Source organism: Myotis daubentonii, chromosome 2, assembly GCF_963259705.1.
Source record: "Myotis daubentonii chromosome 2, mMyoDau2.1, whole genome shotgun sequence".
Lineage (NCBI taxonomy): Eukaryota > Metazoa > Chordata > Mammalia > Chiroptera > Vespertilionidae > Myotis > Myotis daubentonii.
The window spans coordinates 145993922-146020235 of record NC_081841.1 but is presented as its reverse complement, the minus strand read 5'-3'; the positions used below and the strand labels follow the sequence as shown (position 1 = coordinate 146020235).

Sequence of the window (26314 nt, the reverse complement as noted above, 5' to 3'; positions counted from 1 at the left end):
AGCATTGAGAAGATTAATATGGCTAGAGGCATAGCCACTGTGGTAATACTGTTGTTTTAAATGAAAGATCTTAATTTGAGATGACCCTTTAATAAAAAGCATCCTTACTTTATTTGCTTAGTAAATTCTCTTTTCACTCTTTGAGTTAACATTTTTATATTTTCTCTTCTCTCCTTAAATGTTCTATAATCTCTCCCCATTCTAATTTTCAGCTGATTCTTTTATTTGTTTTTTAATTAAGGAAACAGAAGCTACCGGAAGAAAAGTGTAGTGAATTGAATAATTTGCCTTTGTCCTCAACACAAATATGTCCATTTGTTAATCTCCACAATCTGTGAATATTTCCTTACTAGAGGCCCGGTGCACAAAATTCATGCACTGGGGGGTGGTGTCCCTCAGCCCAGCCTGCACCCTTTCCAATCTGGGACTGCTCAGGGGAAGTCTGACTGCTGGTTTAGGCCCGATCCCTGTGGGCAGTCAGACATCCCTCTCACAATTCAGGACTGCTGGCTCCCAACCGCTCACTTGCCTGTCTACCTGATTGCCTCTAACTGCTTCTGCCTGCAAGCCTGATCACCCCCTAACCATTCCCCTGCCAGCCTGATCGACACCTAACTGCTCCCCTGCCAGCCTGGTCCCCCCTGACTTCCCTCTCGCTGCCATCTTTGAGGGTGGGGCAGTCAATTAGCATATTCCCTCCTTATTGGCTGTGAGCACCACCATCTTTGTGACAGCATGAGGGTCAATTAGCATATCTCCTCTTTATTAGGTAGGATATGGCAAAAGGGACTTTGCATATATGATCAAATTAAGGATCTAGGGGTGGGGACATTATTCTAGATGGCCCATGCAGGCCCAATGTGTTCACAGGGGTCTTATGAGAAGGACACAAAAGAAATCAGAGTGGGAAAGGGGCACTGATGCATGGAATACAAGTGACCTCTGACCTCCAGAACTGAAAGAGAATAAATTTGTGTGGTTTAAAGACACTAATTTTGTGGTGATTTATTACAACAGCAATAGGAAACTAATACAAAATCTCCTTTAGCTTTTGATTCTCAGGACTGTTTAACACCACACATCAGAGCCCAGATCCTTCTTCTCTTCTGTTAGAGTAACCCCGCCTTCTAAGTCCATTCATTTCTTTGATGTAGAATTTGATCACCTATCCCCCTATTTGTAAGTTTTTATTTCTATGGTTTATTCTTATATTTTCTAATGACATTTTCTAATGTACTAACTTTTCTCTAAGATCATTTATATGAGCACACAAATATGCCAAAATATAACATATTTTAAAACAAAATTTCATTACTTTAATTTCTTTTTCTCATCTTTATTAAAGCAAAACTCATCAAAAGTGTTGTTTATAGCCCTACCCAGTTTGGCTCGGTGGATAGAGCGTCAGCCTGTGGACTAAAGGGTCCCAGGTTCGATTCCGGTCAAGGGCATGTACCTTGATTGCAGGCACACCCCCAGTATGGAGTGTGCAGAAGGCAGCTGATCGATATTTCTCTCTCATAGATGTTTCTAACTCTCTATCCCTCTCCCTTCCTCTCTGTAAAAAATCAATAAAATATATTTTTTTAAAAAGTGTTGTTTATAAACACTGCATTTATGCTCCTGCCTCCTGCTTCTTATAACCCCACTCTAATAGTTCTTCCTTTTACCCACTGTTCCAATCAGATCTTTTCAAAATCACCAATGACTTCCAGGTCTATATGTTACCGGGAGAGACGTTACCTTGGTTCTTATCTTCTTGAAGGAAAGATTTTAATCAAGAGACAAAGTGTAGCAAGGTAAGAATTTATTGGCCACAGCAAAAACACACTTAGAACAGTGAAACCAGAAAGGGCATAGAAAAAGCAACAGGGGAGCCTAGGCTGGGCTGCTTTGGCTCACTGGGAAGTCAGAGAAAAGGGGGCCTTGGGGATAGGTTCAGGGGTGTTAGCCTGGGATGAGCTGCAACTGTCCTTTGCTCCTCTGTTTGCAAGTCTGGTGGAGTCTCTGAGAGGGAAGAAGGGAGAAGGGCATAGTGCAGGTGTGGTCCCCTGGAAGAGAGCACATATTGGGACCTTCATCCTCTCGTATTTGTCTCTCTTACAGGTGGAAATCTTAGGGGAGATATTAGGGGAGGGTTTCAATAGGACAGTGGTTCTCAACCTTGGCTGCACATTAGAATCACCTGGAAATCTTTTTAAAATCCTGATTTCTGGGCCTCATCCTCCGGAAATTCTGTTTCTTTGTTATGGGGTGGGGCCACAACATTAGTAACAAAGAAACAGAATTTCCGGGGGATGAGGCCCAGAAATCAGGATTTTAAAAAGATTCCCAGGTGATTATTATGTGCAGCCCAGGTTGAGAACCACTGCAATAGGATATTCATTACCTTCCAGTTGTGTGCTTTCAAGGTTGTGGTCTCTACTGATTGGTCTGAGCTGGAGAAGGGAGGTCATTAGTCAATGCAGCTGGTCCTGTGGCAGCCATGGTGTCACTTGCCTAATTTTGATGCTTTGCTGGTCCTGGAGCAGAAATACAACTAAGGCCTTAGCTATTTTCTTTAAGGAGGGAAATGTCAGGGGAGTCCAAACAGCATGACCAGTAATATGCTAAAGGAGGAAAGGTTACCCTGGAGGTGAGGTTCTTATTTTCCCATTTTTCCCCTTGCTATGCATCCATGGCTCTTTGCCCTGGTGAGTGTCTCTGTACCTGGTACATCATCCTTGCTCTGCTCATATCTGTCTAACTGCCTATAACATCAAGTCTGAATTCTAAATTTACATTAGTCACATCTCTAGGGCTCACTTCATTGTCCGCCTCTCCTCTTTCCTCCCCTCCTCATTGTTCCTCTCCTCATTTTTTCCTCTTCTCTCCTCCTCTTCTCTCCTCCTCTTCTCTCCTTTCCCCCTCACCTTCTCTTTCCCTCACTCATCTCTCTACATTCTATCATAAGGTTAGTAATTTTCAGAAGAAATAATTCTAGCATCTTAGTTGGGAGGACACATTTGGAAAGTTGTGTATTGGAGTAAGAAAAGAGATGGCATTACCAATGATTGAAAACGATGCTAGCAACTTTGAATAGGTAGGATTAGAGATACGAGATTTCCCAGAAGGACAAGATTGCAAAGAATTTCCCTGAATTCAAAAGGTTTTAAAATCCCACTTAATATTCACACTGGTGAAAGCCTGTTTAGAATTACCTGAGCCTAGAACATGGCTTCATTTTTATAATCTTTATTGTTGAAAGTATTACATATGTCCCCTTCCCCCCCGCCCCCAGCCTGCATCCTGCCCTGACCCCCATCCCAGGCCTTTATCACCCTATTGTCTGTATTCCTGGGTTTTGCATATATGCATACAAGTTCATTGGTTGAACTTTTCCCACCTGTCCACAATCCCCTGCCTTCCCTCTAAGGTTCAATGTATTTTTGGTGCTTCTATGTCTTTGGGTCTATTTTTGTTTATCAGGTTATTTTGTTCATTAGATTCCACATATGAGTGAGATCATGTGATACTTATCTTCCTCTGACTGGCATATTTCACTTCAGTTCAGGTCCATCCATGCTGTTGCAAATGATAAGAGTTCTTTCTTTTTTTTCATTTTTATAGCTGCATAGTATTCCATTGTGTAGATCTATTGAAGTTTTTTAATCCACTCATCTGCTAATGGGCACTTAGGCTGTTTCCAATCTTAGCTACTGTAAATTGTGCTGATATGAACATAAAAGTGCATGTATTATTTTTGATTGGTGTTTCCTGTTTCTTAAGATATATTTCTAGAAGTGGGATCACTGGGTCAAATGGGAGTTCCAATTTTAATTTTTTGAGGAAAATCCATACTGCTTTCCACAGTGGCTGCACCAGTCTGCATTCCCACCAGCAGTGCAAGAGGGTTCCTTTTTCTCCACATCCTCACCAAACTTCTTTGTTGATTTATTGATGGTAGCCATCCTGACAGGTGTGAGGTGGTACTTCATTATCATTTTGATTTGCATCTCTTAGATGATTAGTGACTTTGAACATTTTCTCGTATGCCTCTTGGCTTTCTGTATGCCCTCTTTTGAGAAGTGTCTATTTAGGTCCTTTGCCTATTTTTAAAATTGGATTATGTATCTTCCTTTTGTTAAGTTATATGAGTTGCCTCTAAATTTTGGAGATTAACCTATTATCAGATACAACATTGACAAATATGTTCTCCCATGCAGTGGGCTTTCTTATTATTTTGTTGATGGTTTCTTTTGCTGCGCAAAAGCTTTTTATTTTGATGTAGTCCCATTTATTTATTTTCTCCTTAGTTTCCACTGTCTTAAAAACACAATTTTGTGAAGGCGTTTAGTATATATTAGCAGTCTCTATCATGTGTATAAAGGGAAAATAATACAGTATGTAGTCATTTGTTTTTAATTTTTATGAAGAGAGAATCATGGTATAGATTATAATATTTTTCTGAGAAGGTAAGAGAGAAATACAGCACTCCTGAATTTCTATGTATTTCTGCATTTAAATTCTAAGTGTTATGATAGGCTTCTAGATGGCTTTAAAAAGAAAAAAATCAGATTTACATTTTTAGAAATCATAGCCGCTGTTTGTGGAACAAACTATAGGAAAACACAAATGATTATAGGGAGAACAATTAGAAGACTATAATGGCAGCTCAGTGAGAGAAGAAGATAGCTTTATTCTAATGTAATGTTTACGTGGCAAAATAAGGAAGTTTTGTGGATTGACAAGATCATAGGGGAAGGAGAAATGAGAGAGGGAGTGCATGGAGTTTGAGAGATGAATGTGCTCCCTAAGATCTCAGCTCTCAATTGTCTTATGTCCATGGCCACTCATAGAAGAACAAGATTCTCTTGCATTTTGAGAATCAGGAGCAGGGGCAGATTCCATGTGAAAGTATGCAACAGGTACTCCTGAGTACACCCAGTGTAGTATTCATTTGAATTATAATAGTTCAAGTCCAAAATAGATACATTTTTATGGATCCTTCTGGATTCCATGTAAGAAAATCCTTTTTGATAATGGACTATATTGTCTGATGTTAAAGACCAGTGGGTTGCCTTTGTAGAGCATTTGTCTGGATTGTTGAAATGCCAAAGAGCGGGACCCTGGTCACTCTAATATTTTAGTCATGATATGAATGATACATGTTCCTTTATGAGATGTGTCAGACCTCTGGAAACGTGATTAAAATAAGTGAACTCATCAAATCCTATTCCAACTTGCATGGGAATAAAGCACTATTTAGACAAATTCTTCATACCCAGACTTCTGGTTAATGCACATCATCAAATAGAAGTTGGGGGCGTAGGTGGTCAGTCTCCAGTTAGTCCCAGTTGTCAGACTCCCGATAAGGGAAACGTGCTTTGTAATTAAATCTATACAGCTTTGACTTACCTAATTTCCAGTCATTGCAAAAAAGGAGGAGAAGATTGCATGGGAAGTTATACACTAGGAATCAAAGGTTTTTACCCCATTAATGTGATATAAATGATAAAAAATGAGAACAGATGAACCTAGCTGCAAGACTTCAGGCAATTTAGAGAATATTTAAGGAATATCACTCTGTCAAGGCCAATGATTTAGGGACCAGATAAAATATCTGACATTATTTTGGACTCTCAAGTTTATTTCCAGTCAGGGAGATATCTAAGAAAACTGGGAAGGTTACTATATATTTGGAATATCAGTCATTAAACTCACAGCAACAATCCAGAGGTCCTTATGGCCTGCTAGGGTGATAGCAGTTTTCAGTACTGGCTTTTAAGAGTATTACTAGATACATATTTCTAAGAAAGATAAACAGACATACAGCCTTTATTTTTCATAGGTTACAATTATTATTATTATTATTATTATTATTATTATTATTATTATTTTAGTTTGAAATTACTTTTTTGAGCATTTTCATAAACCTTGCCACCTTTCAGAAATGATGATACAAAAGTAGTTAGGATTAAGAACTGTTGGAAGGTGTGGTGTCGTTGATATTTTTTAAAGAATATGAGAAATGATTCTTTAAAGTTTTCAATCACCATTGGCAAAATAGTGCTGAGATCATTGCTAACTGTTGATTAAAATGTAATTATAAATATACAGGCCCCTGAAATAATTTATCGAGCAGGAATTGAATAGGAGTTTCACTGAGCAGACATTCTGTATTCTGAAACAACTAGAAAGTGTTTCTGAATATAATTTGTTAATTGCAACAAACAATAATTCCAATTTGGAAGGACTAGAGACAGAATGATACCAGGAGGGTGGTGGGATAACAGGGACTCAAAATTTGCAATAGTCACAGACAATTTCTCAGGTAGCCTGAGATATACCATTCATTACACTAGTGCTGAACTAGGCTATCTCAGGCATATTTAAGGACTCTTTGGAAAGAATACCACTTTGAGTGTCTATTAAGATGATTGCCTTACTTATGTTCCCATTTCAATGTCAGATTGGACATAATATTGGGTAGTGTATCTTGGTGACAATAATCAGTATTTCTTATTCCTGAGGAATAAACAAAGGGAATAAACATGCTAGTGACACTACTCATAGTCAATGAACAGCTTTCTAGTGAGACACTGAGCATCTATACTAATAAAAGACAAACATGCAAATTGACCATACCTTCACTATGCCTTAAGCCATGTCCACCAGCCAATCAGAGTGACTATATGCAAATTAACCCAACCAAGATAGCAGCCGGCAGCCACGGAGCAGGAGCAAGCAGGAGGCTTGGTTGCCTCAATGATGGAGGAAGCCAAGCTTCCCGCCTGCCGTGGTGACTCTGAGCTCCACTCAAAACAACAAAGTTTCAATTATAGAACATAAATAAACCCCAGATACCTGCTTTCAGCAAGTCGTGGCCATGGAGCTGGAGCGAGCAGGAGGCTTGGATTGCCCCTGGCAATGGAGGAAGCCAAGCTTCCCACCGGCTCTGAGCTCCACTCAAAGCAACAAAGTTTCAATTATAGAAGGTAAATAAATCCCAGAATAACAAAAAAAGAAAACAAGGAGAGGCTGGGAGCTTCCGTCCCCGGGGGGGCTTGGCCCGCCTGAAAATGGCCCTCAGCCCTTCACAGAGACTGGCCAGGCACCTCAGTGGGAACCCCTCACCCTAAAGGGGGTGTGGCCAGCGTGAAAACAGCCATCAGCCCCTAACCCAGGCTGGCCAAACCTCCATGGGGTGAGGGTCCCCACTGTGGGAGTTTGACCAGCCTGCACACAGCCATCAGCCCCTAACTCAGGCTGGCCAGGCACCCCAGTGGGGACCCCTACCCTGAAGGGGATGTGACCAGCTTCAAACAGCCATCAGCCGCTCACCCAGGCTGACTAGGCACCCCAGTGGGTTCCCCCACCCTAAAGGGGGTGTGGCCAGCCTGCAAACACCCATTAGCCGCTCACCCAGGCTGGCCAGGCACCCCAATGGGACCCCCACCCTGATCTGGGACACCCGTCAGGGCAAACCAACCCACCCCCACCCATGCACCAGGCATCTAACCTATATAATAAAAGGGTAATATGCAAACTGACCCTAACAGCAGAATGACTGGGAATGACTGGTCACTATGACACACACTGACCACCAGGGGCCAGACGCTAAATGAAGGAGCTGCCCCCTGGTGGTCAGTGCATTCCCACAGGGGGAGCTCTGCTCAGCAACAAGCCAGGCTGACGGCTGCCAGTACAGCAGTGGTGGTGGGAGCATCTCCTGCCTCCTCAGCAGCAGTAAGGATGTCCGACTGCAGCTTAGGCCTGCTCCCCGCTGGCAAGTGGACATCCTCTGAGGGCTCCCGGGCTGACAGAGGGATGTCTGATTGCCAGCTTAGGCCCAATCCCCCGGGAAGCAGGCCTAAGCCAGCAGGTGGTCATCCCCCGAGGGTCCCAGACTGGGAGAAGGCACAGGCCAGGCTGAGGAACCCCTCAACCCCAAGTGCACAAATTTTTGTGCACCAGGCCTCTAGTCTATATATATAAAAAGCCAGTGTCCGCGACGACCAGGAGGAGCAAACAACTGGTCACCATGAGGTACATTGAGCACCTCTCCATCCCTTCCCCTCCCAGCCCAGCAGTGTTCCATCGCAGCATGGCAAAAGGGGATCCACTGGGAATGGAACAGCGGGGTGGGACTGGTGAGTGGGCGGAATGGCGACATCTTGGTCCCTCCTCCTGGCCGCAGCCTCCAGGGAACTGGAACCATGCTGTGATCAGGGAACCACGGTGAACCAGGGAGTGGCAGCAGGGACTGGCCAGTGGGCAGAAGATGGCCTAGGGACCCTAACTGCACACAATTTCATGCGTGCTGGGCCTCTAGTTATTTATAAAGGCCAAGAAGTTAATAGCCTAAAACATGACAGCAAAACCTGCTTAATGTCACCAAAGTCCCACACTGGTATTCCTTTTTTTGCCAGTTGTAGATTGTCAGAGTTTAGAGTCAGTATGGAGGTATAGAACAGTGGTTCTCTACCTGTGGGTCTCACGACCCTTTCACATTGGTCACCTAAATACATCCTGCATATCTGATATTTACATTATAATTCATAACAGTAGCAAAATTACAGTTATGAAGTAGCAACAAAAATAATTTTATGGTTGGGTTCACCACAACATGAGGAACTGTATTAAAGGGTCACGGCATTAGGAAGGTTGAGAACCACTGGCACAGAAGATAGTGGATGGTAATAAACATGTCCTTCAGGTAAGGATTTGAATGTCTTGAGATGTGGGAGATCAGCTCTGCCTAGGGAATTACAGGTATTATCCCATATTAATGAGATTATGTATAAAACAGTGGTCCTCAATCTGGAGCAATTTTGCCTCCTTACCCAAAGGCAGTGGCTAGAGGCATTTTTGTTGTCACACCTTGAATGTGGATGCTTCTGGCCTCTGGTAGGGAGAGGCCAGTGCTGCTATTAAATGTCCTGCAATGCTTAGAGGCGTGTCTGAGACTCCTGAGCATGTCCAGTGGTACCAAGGTTGAGAAACTGGTTATAAGTATTCGTGTCCTATAAATTTTCAGTTGGTCCCACCCCAAAATATGTCCCCAAAATAATATTCCCATAGTAAAATCTGTGATGATGGTAAAATAGAAGGAAATACATTCTATATTTCTTTAAAATATCTTTCTTTTGCATTAAATGAAATTAGTATTTCCATCTACCATTGCAGAGAGCAGGAAGTACTACCTAACAAAAAGTCATATTTAGACTGGCTGGTACGGCTCAGTGGTTGAGCATCGACCCATGAACCAAGCAGCTTCTAGTTCAATTCCTGGTCAGGGCACATGCCTTGGATTTAGGCTCAATCATCCATAGGAGGCATGCAGGAAGCAGTCAATCAATAACTCTCTCTCATCAATGTTATTATCTCTCTAATCCTTTTCCTTCCTCTCTCTCTAAAATCAACAAAAACATATTTTTAGAAAATCATAATTAGAAGCAAGGAAAAGTAGGTATCATGTAGAAATATTGTTTTAGAACTGTACAGCCTATATGTGTGCAACATCCTAGTAGCTATGGATCATTTAACTCATTATCCTATGCATATTTCTCTGTTAAGTATTTGACAAAATAATGAATAACTCCTTTCTCTAGGGTGGGTCCAGGTTTTAGTTATTTTAAATAAGCCATTAAGCGGATATTTAGGGCAACAGAAGGCTAGCAAATAGTGGGTAACTGTAGTCTGGGCATTGTTATTATTCTTTCTTATATCCAATGACTAACATTAAGGGCAAGCAGTTATTACTCCATTAGATAATTTGAGGCAGTTTCAAAGGCTTTTGTTTTTTAATGGCAAGGGTAAATAAAATCTGTCACACATTTGGCAAAAAAATTCTCATATAAACTTTTAAATTTTAATGTGTTACTAGAGGCTTGGTGCATGAAAATGATGCACAGAGGGAGGGGTCCCTGAGCCCAGCCTGTACCCTCTCCAATCTGGGACCCCTCGGGGGATGTCCAACTGCCTCTAGCAATCCTGGACTGTTGGCTCCTAACCGCTTGCCTGTGTGCCTGCCTGATCGCCCCTAACTGCCGGGAGCCGGTCCATCCGTGCTGTTTCAAGGGACCTGGCATATATGGCATACTGTTCTTAATATGTTTGCTCACCTTCTTGGCGCTGTGTTTTAACCAAGGTCACCTCTCCGAGAAAGGTTGAATCCCCAGGTAGGGATTTTCCCCTGAAGTTAGGGAGGGAATAAAACCCCTCAACTAAGTGCCAGGCGGGTAATTAATCCCTTTAACTACGAACAATCATGCTTAAACTACATAATCTTTTCTCCCTGGAATGGAGATAAGAAACGCCCTAACCTTTGTAATAGAGATTGATAGGATTAAATCAACTGGTATAAATACAGTTGTAACAAGACAGAAAGACTCAGAACTCAGGAGACAGAATTCAGAAGACAGAACCTACACGGAGCCTGGAGACAGAAGAACTTCGCTGGAGAGAGCATGCCGGAGGATCCTGGACCGGGACTGGCCTCGGAGCCTAGAGACAGAGCCTAGCGGGAGAACATGGCAAGGGATCCTGGACTGAACCTGACTACAGAGATTGGCAGGAGAACCTGACTGGAACCTGGACACTGAACCTGACTGGAGAGCCTGGATGGAGCCTGGCTGGAGAGCCTAGCGAGGGAACATGGCCACAGAACTTCCCTGGAGATCCAAAGCAGAGCCTCTCTGGAGATCAAGACCAGAACTTGGCTGGAGATCCTGGCTAGGCTGCTGATCAACTGAACGCTGTCTCCCTGTCATTCTTTCTTCGCCGACTCCGTCCACACCTTTGGGGACCCCTGGACCTGCTGGGGCTGGACCCCGGCACCTAACCACCTCTGCCTGCCTGCCCAATTGCCCCTAACCACCTCTGCATGCTTGATCGCCCCTAGCCACCTCTGCCTGCTTGCCTGATTGCCCCTAATTGCTCCCCTACTAGCCTGATCACCCTGAACTGCTCCCCTGCTGGACTGATTGCCCCTAACCACCTCTGCCTCACCTTGCACCTGGGACTCAGGACTTCCTTCTCCAGCCAGTTGCAGGCACCCAGGACACAGGCTTCCCTCCCTCTGGCCGGCCGTAGGCACCCAGTACCTGGGCTGGCTTTGCCTGGTCTGGCAACAGCCGCAGGGGACCATGAGTGGCCAGCTTTGTCCAGGCCACAGCTGCAGGTGCCCGGGACCACAGGGCAGGCAGCTTATCCCTCTCCCAGGCTGCAGGTGCAGCCACAGCCACTTGCATCTGGGACTGTGGTGCAGGCAGCTTGTCCCTCTCTTGGGCCACAGCCTGGCTGGCCCCCATTCCTCTCTCACAAGCTCATTCCTTTCTTGTGAGCTCATTTGTGCCTAGGTGGTCCCCATTTCTATCTCCCCAGTGTTGAGTGTCTGAGCAGTTATGGCAAGATGGCATGAGAGCATGAGGATGTGAGGGCATGACAACCATTTGCATATTAGCTCTTTATTATATAGGATACTTAATTTAATTGTATGATACCCATTTTTTTCTGAGAAAGCTATACACAGATTTTCTGGGAGCTTATTTGAGAGCTAGAGGTTAATCTTATAATGTGATGATTCATCCTTTTCCCAAGATAGAGGAAAAAATTATTAAATATATGATGTGGTTTAAAAAGACATCGTCTCTCAAAGATTTTAGCCAAGCATTTCCTAGACCACCCACCTTGAATGAAAAAGCTTCTATTTTAGATTTCATTATTATGATGCAAGTTTTTGTGGGTTCATGCCATTGAGGAGAAACATGGGGGAGAGGAAGAACAATTTCATTTGGGAGGTAACTGAGTAGGCTAAGTGTTCATGAGATATAACCAGTAGAGATGGTATACTGAAGACACCAAAGAGAGCGGAATATTTAGTGAGAAGCTGGATAAAGGGTAGAAGTACATTAAATCAGGTTAGTATACTTAGTAAAAAGTAAAAACAAAAAAGCCAAGAAGTACAGAAAACATTGAATTTTAGATAACCAATAACTTTTAGTATAAGTTTGTTCCAAATATTGCCAGAGACTATACTTTTAAAAACAATACCTAAAATTAAAATTTAACTGGGAGTTCTGTATTTTATCTAGCAACCTAAGAGATCCCAATCATAAGTGAAAGATTAACTACATTGAGACATATTTTCCATTGATGAGATATGAATTAATTTTAGGGTTTATAGTAGGAAGTTATAACAGATTTCCTTCTAGTAACTTCTGTTTCCTCTGTGAAGTGATAAACAGGCTATTGGTAAGAGAGAGGCACGGTGGAGTATCATAGAGTTGGGGAAATGTAGAAGGCTTAAAATAATTGCTGTGGAGGATGGGAGAAGAAATTGATTAGGAAAACAGAATTATTCCCAAGCACATTGAGAGCTTCATTGACACCAGAGACCTTGAATTGACAGAGGTACCAATCCATGCGGGTGAGTGCTACTAACCAGCTGCAGAGGATCAACTGGCAAATGGAGTCGCCAATACTGAAAAGAGGGCAATGGAAGTGCTGGAGCATGTCATCTCAGCCAGGAAGTAAGGACAGTCAGGCGAGTGAAGGGAGGAAGTAGAGCAGTTGAGGGAAAGAATATGGTATGAAGGCAAAAAGAAAGCCAAGTAAGAGTAACTGAATAAGTGAGCTAAGTGGAGGCTGTGATATGGGAATGGTGTACAGTGGGGCCTTGACTTACGAGTTTATTTGTTCTGAGGCCAAGCTCATTAAGGAGCTCATTACTCAAATTACTCTATCAACTCAATGCAAAAAATCGGCCGAGAGACAGCTGGTATCTCAAAAAAACTTGTTAGTCGGGACACTCATAAGTCAAGGCCCCACTGTATTTGAATTTAATATGTCAGAGGTATAGATGTTCCGGGAAATAATAAATTCCAGTTGTGACCATGTAACAGAAAAACTGAAGAGGCATGGAGGTGAAATTTACTTGAGATGAACAGGAAAAAACCTAAAAGGTATTTGGGAATTTTTAAAAAACGATACAAAAGGTGCCTCTTAGTCCTGGGGACTATGGTGTGACTAAATGGACAATGTATTCATTAGGGCACTACTGGAAGCTGAAACTGAAAAGCATCCATAACCACATGGCTTAAACTAAAAATCATTTATTGTGTGCTCATGTAACAATCCCAGTCACTAGCTCTCCTGTCAGGCTTTCCTCCAAGAAGTGATATAGAGACCTGGGTTCCTTTCACTAGCCATCCCATCAGGTAGTTCCCAAGGCTTCCCTGGACTAATCTCCATTATTGCTAGAAGGAAAGAGAACAGTTCTTTGGAAAACTGCACACGGGACGTTTTTAATGGTCCAGAGCTGGATGCAATGTATGTTCACACCAATTGCAAGGGCTGTGTGTGGCCAGGAGGGGAAAAACAAGCAAACAAACAAAAAGTTTGCGATGAACAATTAAGCAGCCTCTTCCACAGACAGCTTCCAATTGTGAGTGTTTCTGGGATCTTAGTGTCTTTAGGGAAATGACATTTTTAGCTGAGAAAAGGTGTTAAGTAAAACTTTCAGTGAAACCACAGGTCTGAGTGGAAAGGTGAGGGGAGGAGAAGCAATGTGAGACAAGGTTAGGAGATCGGAAACTATGATAGGTCAAGAACACAGGACAGCACAGGTACCTGGAGATACTGACATCCTGTTTGAGGGTCAGAATAACCTGAATGTGAAATCCAATTTGCTAACAAGGTTTTTAAAGGAATTAGTCTCTGTGACCATGGTTGCGAGGAACCTAGAACACCTGGGCAGAGAAGTGCTTGGTTATTAACCTGCTCTTCACATTCTTAAGGTACTGTGGCTGTGGCACTGGATACAGAGTTTCAAGGCTTGGGCTCTGTGCCTCTGAAGTACTTTTCACACAGTCTGCCATGTCCTCCACTATTTTAAATCTTTGGTAATGTATTCTGTTGCACTCTGTTACATTAAATGCAATTTTATATGATGGCTGATGGCACTGCTCTCCTTTCCCAAGTATACACACTTTAAAAACCTCAGATTATGCAGGTATATCATTTGCAGTGATTAAATGTAATATTTGTGGCTACTTCTATAAAAATGGGCATGTGGCCCTCTCAGGGAGAGAAATATAACTTCCTATTATAATTTTGCTCCAATGGGAAAATAAGGTGTGGGTATGATTATTACAAATTACAATTCCTTTTCTAGGAATTTAATCTGCAATAAATTGAAGACTACTTTAGAGGATAATACGTTAATAAGATGCTATTGAAAAGAATGGAAAACCTTAACTCAATATAAGACAAATTATTAGTAGTACTTGTGTTAATTCTTAGTTGAGTGAGAAAAATCTTTCTTTTTTTAAAATTTTTTAAAGGAGAGGCTTCAAAGACTCATGCTGTGTATCTAGTACCTTTTGAAATTAAATAAAACCATAATTTTTTTTAGAAATTAAGAAATTCATCTAATTAATCATCCATTTGTTTTCTCATTGAGCCTTTACTATGTATATCCACATACAAGGTATTTGAGCTTTTTATAATCTAGTTATGGAGAACAAAGAAGTAAAGAGCAATAGCAACCTATTAAGAACAATTTGAAAATTAAAACAAAACAAAACAGGGTTTACTCACATCCTATAGGCATCCATTTCCTAAATTTTGAATGAATAATATAAAAACTGTATTTTCTCTAGCATATGTATTCATATTCTTCATTCACTTCCTTCTCCAATATCTTTTCAAACCTGTATGTCTAAATTTTACCAACTGAAATATAATTGAATTAAGTAGATTTCCAGCTAAACTTTGATCTTTCCTTCTTTGTAGTAGCTGATGTTCATAATCTCTCTACTACTTTATCCACATATTATAATTCCATAAATACTTTTTGAAGAATATGACTGAGATATTTACTGAGAGGGAAAAGCCATGCCTATATTCCCAGAAAAAATATATTGCCACTAGAGGCCTGGTGCATGAATTTGTGCACTGGTGGGGTCCAACATCCCCTGATCGGGGCAGGTTGGGGGTGGGGCTAGCTGGGGGATCATCTGTGAGCAGTTGGCCAGCTGGCCCAGCTCCCTGGATGAACTCCCAGTTGAGGAGACATTTTAGATATTACCCTTTTATTATATAGGATTAGCCCCATGGATATTTGGTAAAATGTCATTTTAAAACTACTAATAGAATATAAGCTAAAGGAAAAGGAGAGATTATATCTACTGTAAGGAGAGTCATATATTGAATTACTCATACATTAAAAAAATAAAATGAATACTGTTCTTGTAAGGCACTGCTAGGAAGAAAAAGATCAATCTTAAAAAAAAAAATGAAACAAGTTGAGACTGATCTTCTGTCTGCTTCTGTTCAATTGACTTTAAACCAGTACAAATCAGAATAATTAGACGAAGCTAAGAAGCTAAAGCCCCTTAGTTGGCTTTCAGTACACACAATATTGTCAGAGAACACGCAAACAGCTGAGGAAGCACATCCACTATGTTGGAAGGCCAAACGAATCGGAATTGTCTGCGAACAATAAATCACTAACCAGAGCTAAGGCAGCAAGAAGTGAACAGAAGGATACAGGGTGTCATTTACACTGAAACACTGAGTGCTCGCGAGAGAGAGAGAGAGAGAGAGAGAGAGAGAGAGAGAGAGAGATTAAAACAATGCAACACATGATTATAAACAAACTTAAATCTAGGACAAACTAAAGACACTTGGGTGTATCATAAATTGAGTGGGTAAAAGAATATACTTTGGTTTCATGCATACTTAAGTGGTAATTTCTATTTCCATAAACGTATATACGGCATTGGCTAGAATTTTGTTTTTAAGTATTTTAAGCATGGCTTCTAAAAGTTTTTCATCCAAATGCTATTGATATAAATGAGAAAGAAACTTCTAGAAAAAATTAGTGGAATCATAAATGACCCACTGTTAGAAATTTTTTTGAAACCTGTGCTTCATTTCTTAAATTCATGTGAAGCATTGAGGAAACTTAGTCTCTTCTTAATAGTGGTTCAAATTTCCAAACAGTAGCTATTAGCATGCTTTTTGAAAAATCCCCGACAAGGACCAAGAAAATGTAGGAACTCTTTTGCTTCTGCTATTAAAAAGAGATCTACCTCGATAAACTCAGTTACTTCAATTTACCTTAACTTCAACATCTTTATCAACAAAATGAGATAATAATCCATGCCTTCTCTCATAAACTGCATCATGTGAGAACTGTACAATGAAATGAGCTGAGTATTATTAAAGACAGAATTTCAGTACATACTTCTCTTATGAATACCTACAATTGTTCCACAGGTATATACATATTATATATTATAAATAAAATCAACTGATGTATTGTTACAATGTGAATATGCTTGAAAAATTAATAACATTTACTACAAGAAATTTCATGCTGCAAAATATTTGTCATGTAAATTTTTTAGGTCAGTTAAAACAAAACAAAAACCAATAACAACAACAGCAAAACTAGGTCATATATATAACGATGTTTATTTGGAATAGGATATGCTTAATTTGAATATTAAAGTAAACTTTTGTGAGAGATAGGACTTTAGGCTAAGACATACGACTTCATCCTTTTAATAGTAATAGTTATAATGATAGGGACTAAGTAGAGAGTGTTACAATATTATAGCAATAGAAAATAATTAAAGAGTGTTATAGGAAATGTAGAAAAATTGTTTTTTGTGAAATACTTGGGTGAAATATTAAAAAGCACAGGGAATGACAACTCTGGCCCCAATCCCTAACTGCACCACATAGATAAGACCATAGCTGAATGCTACCCTTAGGAATGATGTATGTAGATACCTTCTGAGTAACATTGTGATTGATAACCAGCTTGTACTCTGATTAACACTTGTGTGATGACGTATGCTACTGATAGCCACCTGGACTGCTGTGGGTCAGAACAGGCTTAAAAATGGGTCCCAGACTTCAGATATCAATCATCTTTTTTTAAAAAAATTTATTATTATTATTTTTTAATTTCTTTATTGATTAAGGTATTACATATGTGTCCTTATACCCCCATTGCCCCCCCAACCCCCACTAATGCCCTCACCCCCCTGTTGCCTGTGTCCATTGGCTAGGCTAATATGCATGCATACAAGTTCTTTGGTTGATCTTACCCCCTTACCTCCACCCTTCCCTACCTTCCCTCTGAGGTTTGACGGTCTGATTGATGCTACTCTGTCTCTGTATCTATTTTTTTCATCAGTTTATGATGTTCATTATATTCCATAAATGAGTGAGATCATGGTGATATTTATCTTTCTCTGACTGACTTATTTCACTTAGCATAATGCTCTCCATTTCCATCCATGCTGTTGCAAATCGTAAGAATTCCTTCTTTTTTACCACAGCGTAGTATTCCATTGTGTAGATGTACCACAGTTTTTTAATCCACTCATTTACTGATGGGCACTTAGGCTGTTTCCAAATCTTAGCTATGGTGAATTGTGCAGCTATGAACATAGGGATGCATATATCCTTTCTGATTGGTGTTTCTAGTTTCTTTGGCTATATTCCTAGAAGTGGGATTACTGGGTCAAATGGGAGTTCCATTTTTAAATTTTTGAGGAAACTCCATACTGTTCTCCACAGTGGTTGCACTAGTCTGCATTCCCACCAGCAGTGCACAAGGGTTCCTTTTTCACCAAATCCTTGCCAGCACTTGTTCTTTGTTGATTTGTTGATGATAGCCATTCTGACAGGTGTGAGATGGTACCTCATTGTCATTTTGATTTGCATCTCTTGGATGATTAGTGACTTTGAGCATGTTTTCATATGTCTCTTGTCCTTCTTTCTGTCTTCTTTCGAAAAGTATCTATTTAGGTCAGTTGCCCATTTTTTGATTGGGTTGTTTATTTCCCTGTTGTTAAGTTGTATGAATTCCCTGTAAATGTTGGAGATTAAACCCTTATTGGTGATAACATTGGCAAATATGTTCTCCCATGCAGTGGGCTTTCTTGTTGTTTTGTGATAGTTTCTTTAGCTGTGCAGAAGCTTTTTATTTTGATGTCGTTCCATTTGTTTATTTTCCTGGTGATGGAAGGATGGTACAATATCTGCAAATCAATAAACATGATACATCACATAAACAAATTGAGAGATAAAAATCACATGGTCATATTAATTGATGCAGATAAAGCATTTGACAAAATTCAATACCCTTTCTTGATAAAAACTCACAGCAAGGTGGGAATAGAAGGACCATACCTCAACATAATAAAAACTATATATGACAAACCCACAGCCACCATCATACTCAATGGGCAAACACTAAAATCATTTCCCCTAAGAACAGGAAAAAGACAGGGATACCCACTCTCACCACTCCTGTATGAAATAGTACTGGAAGTACTAGCCATTCTTCTTCTGACAAGAAGAAGAAATAAAAGGCATCCAAATTGGAAAAGAAGAAGTAAAACTGTCCTTATTTAAAGAGACATGATACTGTACATAGAAAACCCCCCTAAAGACTCCATCAAAAAATTATCATACTTAATAAATGAATTTGGCAATGTAGCAGGATACAAAATTAATGCCAAGAAATCTATGGCATTTCTATACACCAATAGTGAACTTACAGAAAGAGAGACTAAAAACCAGTCCCATTTACCATCACACCAAAAAACTTAAGATACCTAGGAATAAACTTAACTAAGAAGGTAAATGTCCTATATGTGGAAAACTACAGGACACTGAATAATGAGATAGAGGAAGACATAAACAGATGGAAGAACATACCGTGTTCATGGATTGGTAGAATCAACATTATCAAAATGTCCATACTACCCAAAGCAATCTATAAATTCAATGCATTCCCCATTAAAATACCAAGGCATACTTTACAGACCTAGAGCGAACTTTCCAAAAATTCATCTGGAATAAAAAAGACCCCGAATAGCTGCAGCAATCCTGAGGAAGAAGAACAGAGTAGGAGGGATTTCAATACCAGATATCAAGCTGTATTACAAATCCACTGTTCTCAAAACAGCCTGGTACTGGCACAAGAACAGACATATAGATCAATGGAATAGAATAGAGAACCCAGAAATCAACCCAAAGCACTATGATCAATTAATATTTGACAAAGGAGGCAAGAGCATACAATGGAGTCAAGACAGTATCTTCAATAAATGGTGTTGGGAAAATTGGTCAGACACATGCAAAAAAACTAGACCACCAACTTACACCTACACAAAAATAAACTCAAAATGGATAAAGGACTTAAACATAAGATGGGAAACCATAAAAATACTAGAGTAATCCACAGGCAGCAAAATTTCAGACATATGCTGTAGCAATTTCTTCACTGATACTGCTCCTAGGGCAATGGAAACTAAAGAGAAAATAAACAAATGGGACTACATCGATCATCCTTTTGATCCACACTCCACACTGCCTTGCTCCATGCCAGAGGGCCGAATAATGGCCAAACCTCTGATCAGAAAACTTCGGTTGCCCTCCTCCTGCTGATTCGACCCAACCAGAAGGCCAGCCACCCAAAGACGGATCCGCAGCTGACTGCAGAGGGCGCCACTCTTCCCGGGGACCCCATTAAGTCTGAGCCCACAGCACCAGGCACCTTGTGAGTAATAAAATGTGCTGTGTGATTTGCAACTGCATATTCTTGTGTGGCGTAATTCCTCTGGCAGTCTTAACTACATTAATATAAGGTCAGATGATGATGCCTACCCTCGGTCCCGCTTGCTTAGAGTAGTCTCTTCGCTAGCAACTACTTAATGTCTGAACATTTGCACGGTTAAGTTTACCTCAAGGGACGCCTTGGATAACGCCTCATATACTCTACTTGGACAATCCTCTAAGCCTTGATTTCCTCATTGGCAGAATTAGAAACAATCTATGCCATGCTCCTTCTTTGCTCCCAACACATGGTAAATGTTCCGTAAATGCAAACTTTTATCATTATAGTTAAGCAATATCAGATCACAATAAAGGTAAGCAATGAAAGAACATGTTTACTCTTGGCTAAATTTTTATTTACTTATTTTTATTGTGGTAAAAAAACAGATAAAATGTGCCATCTTACCCATTTATAAGTACACAGTACAGTAGTGTTAACTATATGCATATCGTTGTATGACAGATCTCTATTTTTTGTATTTCAAAACTGAAACTCTATACCTTAAGCAACAACTCCCATTTCCCGCTCACACACACATGGAGCCCTTGGCAACCATCATTCTGCTTTCTGTTTCTAAAAGTTTGACTAATTTAGATATGTCATATAAGTGAAATCAAGCAATATTTACTTTTTTGACTAGGTTCTTTTTCCTAGCATAATATCCTCGAGGTTCACCCACATTTTATCATATGGGGAGATTTTCTTCTTTTGTAAGGCTGAATAATACTTCATTGTATGTATATTTCACTTGTTCTTATGTATTCATTCAGCAATGGACACTTAGATTACTTTAAATCTCAACTATTGTGAGTAATACTTCAATGAAGATTGGTGTGAAAATGTCACTTTGAGATACTGATTCCATTTCCTTTGGTTATATATCCAGAAGCAGAATTGCAGGATCATATGGTAGTTCTATTTGTAATTTTTAGAGGCCTCCATACTATTTTCCATAATGGATACACCAGTTTGCATTCTCATGAACAGTGCACAAAGGTTCCAATTTCTCTATTCCTTGTCAGCATTTGTTATTTTTCTCTCATTTTATTTTTGTATTTATTTATTTATTTCATAGCAGTTATTCTAACAAGTGTGAAGTGATGACTTAAAGTAGTTCACATTGCTATTATGGACACTGATTTTGAGTATTATTTTATATGCTTATTGGTCATTTGTATATCCTCATTGGAAAAATGTCTACCAATTCTTTGCCCACTATAATTTTGCTTTTGTGTGTGCGTGTGTGTGTGTGTGTGTGTGTGTGTATTTTGTTTCTTTTTGGTTGTTGTTGTTAAATTATAGGTGTTTTGATATATTCTGGATATTAACTGCTTTCATGAATTTGTGAAATTAACATTTGGTAAGTGGAGCACAGGGTACCGGATGGTGAGTCATGGCTCAATAATAGACCATAAGAGAAATTGAAATAGAGAAGTTTATTATTGGAGGAAATACTTTGCAGATCTTATATGGGGAGGTCAGAGCAAAGCACAGACAGAGAGACATAGAACCTGGGACATCTGCCTTTATTAGGGTCCGTGGCAGAATCGCTTAATTTAAACAAAAGAGCAGGGTTTTGGTAAATCTAATGGAGGTTTATCTAAGGGACACAGAAGGAGAAGGTGCTGGGAGGCAGAGGAACTGGGAAATTAAAGGAACTCAGTTGTGACTATGCAGGCTGCTATTTAGGACATGCACTTGCATGAGGGGTCTAGTGTCAGTTTAAGGTCTTTGCAGGCCATTTTCCCCCAAAATGGAGGACAAGGCAGCAATAACATGAAGTATTAGCTAAACTTTCAATGACCCCTTATCAAATATACAGTTTACAAATATTTTTTTCCTATTCTATACATTGCCTTCTCACTCAATTGAGCATTTCTTTTATTGTGAAAAAGTTTTTGTTTGACATAGTCTCATTGATCTATTTTTGTTTTGCTTTGTTTTGCCCATGCTTTTGGTATCATAGCCAAGAAATAATTGTCAAATTCAATATCATGATGCTTTTCTCCAATGTTCTCTTCTAGGACTTTGATATTTTCAGATCTTCTGTTTAGGTTTTTATTTTGAGTTAAATTGTGTATCCTAATATATGAAAAGCCAGGGACCATTACAAATGAAACAACCGGACTTACAACTGAACAGCAGGCTGTGTGGGGCAACCAGTCTGGCAGTGAGGAATGACCAAATGACCAAACAGCAGGCTGTGAGGGGCGACCAGGCCAGCAGGGTAGGCAGTGAGGGGTGACCAGGCCAGCATGTGGGGGAGTTAGGGGCAACCAGGCCAGCAGTAGGGGGCAGTGGGGGGTGACCAGGCTGGCAGCAGGGGCAGTTAAGGGCGACCTGGTTGGCAGCGGAGGGCAATTAGGGGCAACCAGGCCAGGAAGGGGGGCAATTGGGGGTGACCAGCCTGGCAGGGGAGGGCAATAAGGGATAACCAGGCCATTGGGTGGGGATTGAGAGGCGACCAGGCCAGCAGAGGGGGCAGTGAGGGGCAATCAGGCTGGCAGGTAGGTGAGTGGTTAGGAGCCAGTGGTCCAAGATTGTGAGAGGGATTTCTGACTGATGGTTTAGGCCTGATCCCCGGAATCGGGCCTAAACCAGCAGTTGGACATCCCCCAAGGGGTCCCAGATTGGAGAGGGTGCAGGCAGGGCTGAGGGGACCCTCCTCCCATGAACGAATTTCATGCACTGGGCCTCTAGTATTATATAAGAGTCCAACTTCATTCTTTTGCATGGATACCCAGTATGCATAATACTATTATTTGAAGAGATTATTCTTTTCTTATTGAGTTTTCTTCAAACCCTTGTTGAGGAGAATTTGACCACATTAGAAAAAATTTATTTCTGCTCTCTTTTTTCAGTTCCATTTTGCTATATACCTGTCTTTATGCCAATACCATACTGTGTTGATTTCTGTAGCTTTATAATATGTTCTGAAATCAAAAAGTGTGAGGCCTCCAGCTTTATTTTTATTTATTGAGATTGTCTTGACTATTTGGGTCCTGTTATATTCCATATAAATATTAGGATTTTTTCCATTTATGAAAAAAACGCCACTGGGAGTTTGTTAGCAATTGCATTGACTCTGTTGATTGCTTTGGTAGCATGAGCATTTTACTAGTAGCAATAGTAAGTTTTCCAATGCATGAACACTAAAATTTCATTATTTCTTAGTTTAAAATTTCTATTACAAATGACATTAATCAGCCCAGAAAAATTTTAGACTACTTACTTGGTCCAAAAAATTAGTGTTTTAGTTGGTATGACACTTGAATAGTTGGCTGCATTATTTATATGTAGACCTTTTTATGTTATATGTCAATATACACTGTTCTGATATGTATAGTACACAAAATAAGATCCTTTGGAACAGTTATGCATAAGAAATGCAATATTGAATTTATACATTGCATCCCAGGTTGTGATTAATTTCAGAAAGAAATGTTGGACTAGGCATGTTGGGCAAAGGAAATGGAAGTTATGTAACACAGAGTGAACACATATATAATTTGAAGGGCAACTTGTGTGCAACTTTGGCAGCAGTGCCTTTGAGGAGGTGGAACTATTTCACACTAACCAGTTTAATACTACACAAGATAAGTACCATCCACTATCAGAATATAGCTTCAGGGTTTTATGAACCATTCCTATTTCTAACTTTAGGAAATTGATGTCTTTCCTTAGCTGCCTTATTATGGTTTTAGTCACAGTTCAGACAAAAAGGGCAATATGAATAATCTTCAACTAAAATCCTGGTGTAGCCTAGACAGTGAAGTGGTATTACATTAGAAGACTTTAAAAACTACAGCTCCTTTTAGTCCCCCCACCTCCCTCCAAAGTATATCTGCACTCTTCTTCAAACAGGCCTCTTCCTCAGGTGTCAAAGTCACCTTCACAACAGCTGAGATTTATTCCATCCCAAGATGCAAGGAACACTAAGGAAGACATCATTTCTTATTCCATGGAGATCCTTAATCATGGTGGAAATTAGATACACCCACCTAAGATTCTTCATTATACTTTCTGCCAAATATGCCACAGATAGTCCAATGGTCCAGGATGTGTTTGTAGCCTTTTAGTTTGACTTTTTTCCACTGTTCCTTATCTGCTTCATTGCCTAAATCAGGCAGATTCTTCAGGGAGACACCAGCAACATTCACTCCACTCCCTGCAGGCACACTAGAGTATCCATGATCCCAAGGACTCACCATGACAGTTTAGTGGGTGAACTCCCAGCCTTTCTCCTATTACATAATGGATCTGGAATGAATCAACCACTTTTAATAACACAGTTTTTGGGAAAGCTGCTTATCTTTCAAGCCACATAGGTCAAGATATACTGAATTGGAAATAAACAATTTGCAGTATTTTACAACATATATATAAAATCCTAATATGCAAATAGACCAAGCGGCAGAACAACCAAACAACTGGTTGCTATGACGTGCGCTGACAACCAGGGGACATGCATGGAACATGCCGGTGTTAGCAGCAGGCTGCCAGACCAAGGCAGGGCGTCGGTCACTGCCATTGGGGAGAGCCTCTGGTGGTTACTGAAAATTCTTTGCTCCTGTGTGCTGCCGTCCTGCCCAGTGCTCATTCCTGCTACCAGCACTGACCCAAATCGCTCTGCGCTGTCAGTGGGTGTGAGCGAGCTGGCTGGCCCCTTCAGTACGTGGGAGCTGTGGAGGTGGGAGCTGCCGGCAGACAGGGGATTGGGGATCGCGATGGGAGGGGCTGGTCAGGGGCATGGAGGATGGGCCAAGACCTGCTTCTGTACCCACCACAGCATTGCGGCCCACAGTTCCTTTCAAGGTGCACTAATTTTTGCACTGGGCCCCTAGTTGAGACTAATGAACTTAAATATGCTTACTTAATCTGGACCAAATTAAGACAGCTTTCTTTCTCTTGTTGACTTGCCCCAGCTGTGATAATACCTAGTTTGGAGTTTGCCCCCCCCCGCCCCCCAAATTTTGGTGTTTTAAGGGAAAAGCTGCCATGTTGGAGACCCATCATCTCTCCCTTCAGTTTGTCTTCCATGACATCAACAAGAGTAAATTCATCCACTAAGTTTTTCATTAAGATCCTGGTGGCACAGGCCATGCCAACATCACCAACCCAATAATTGTAACCTAATTGTATGGGTTTTGTTCTTCCTTAAGTAGATTCAGAATCAGCTGATCCATAACAGTTGCCATACTGTACTAAGAATCCAAAAGGCCAGGCCTAAGTGGCTTAATTGGTTGAGCTCCCTCCTGTGCACTGAAAGTTTAATGGTTCAATTTCCAGTCAGGGACATATTTGGTTTGCAGGTTTAATCCCAGTTGGGTTGCAAAGCTAACAGAAGGCAACCATCAGTATTTCACTCTCACATTAATGTCTCTCTCTTTCTCTTCCTCTCTCTAAGCATGTCCTTGGGTGAGTATTTAAAAGAAGAAGAATCAAAGGGAATCTGGAGTGCACCACGGAGGCGGGGGGTGGAGGGGTGGGGTTAGGTGACACTAGCTTTGGATCTGCACTTTGGGGAAGCTGCTCCTCTACTCTGCACATATTTTGAATTAAGCTTAGAGACTTTCCTCACCTTTTTGATATCATTATAAAATAAGATTGTCACTTACTCAACAGGTATGGGTTACATGATATAATAGGATTCTCTTTCTCTGTCCTGAGTATTCTTTCTAACAGATCTGTGACTGTTAATACAACAGATATTCTCAACTCCTTTCTCCCTGCTGGAGTAGTTGAGATCCCATTGAAAAGGCTGAGTATTTATTCATGTATTTGCTCATGTTTCCAACATCCATTGCAGCAAGAGCTCTGGTGAGTTATTCAGTCTTAGTCAATAAGGTACAAAAGGTGGAAATTTTACAAAAGTTTTCTTCCTCTACAGAATACTCACCAAGAGAATTAATTCCCTTGCCCTTCCTTCCAACTTTGAAATGTTTGGAGCTCTGCAGCCTTTTTGCAAGAGCTCGATATTATTGCATTGCTAAATTAACCAGATCTACAGTCATGCAATTCCAGATTTTTTGCTATGTGAACTTTGATGATGCATCTCGTTGCTTTAAGTCCACCAAATTGATTTAAAAAAAAATCTAAATTATACAGCTCTATTACCTATTAGGATAACACTGTCCTTAAAAATGGGGGTGTCTTTAATCTTGAGCTAATTTCCTTACCTTGATGTACCTCCATTTTCTCATTTATAATGTGTGGTTATTAGTATATTTATCTTATAAGTTTGTTTTAAGGATTCAATGAAACACAATGCATAAAGCTTTTATACTGTGTGCATGAAGGGATAAACATCCAAGCTTGTGTCACCTTTATCCTTTGTGTTGTATATACTCACTTCTCTTCTCCTTAAGATAATTTTCTATTGTTGCTGTCTCCCACTCCTCTACACCAATTCCCTCAAACCTATATCAATTAGTCTTTCATGTCCACTATTCCATGTCAAAATTACCAATGACCTTCACATTGCTAAATCTAATAGTGAATTCTTGGTCTCACTTTATTTGACATATTATTAGCATTAGACAATACATCACCTTCTCTTTTTCAGAATGATTTCTTTATTAGGGATCCAGATAATTAAACTCATTTTTTTTCTACATCCTTAGCTATTTCATGTCTCTTTGGCTTGTTTCTCTTCATCTCTCTTCAAACCTCCTCCCTCATCCTCTC

General features: G+C 40.4%; 1 pseudogene; it reads right to left on the bottom strand.

The window, feature by feature from the left end:
- Positions 1–23487: 23487 nt before the first annotated feature.
- Positions 23488–24825, bottom strand: LOC132226355 (L-lactate dehydrogenase A chain-like; annotated as a pseudogene).
- Between the last annotated feature and the right edge of the window lie 1489 nt (positions 24826–26314).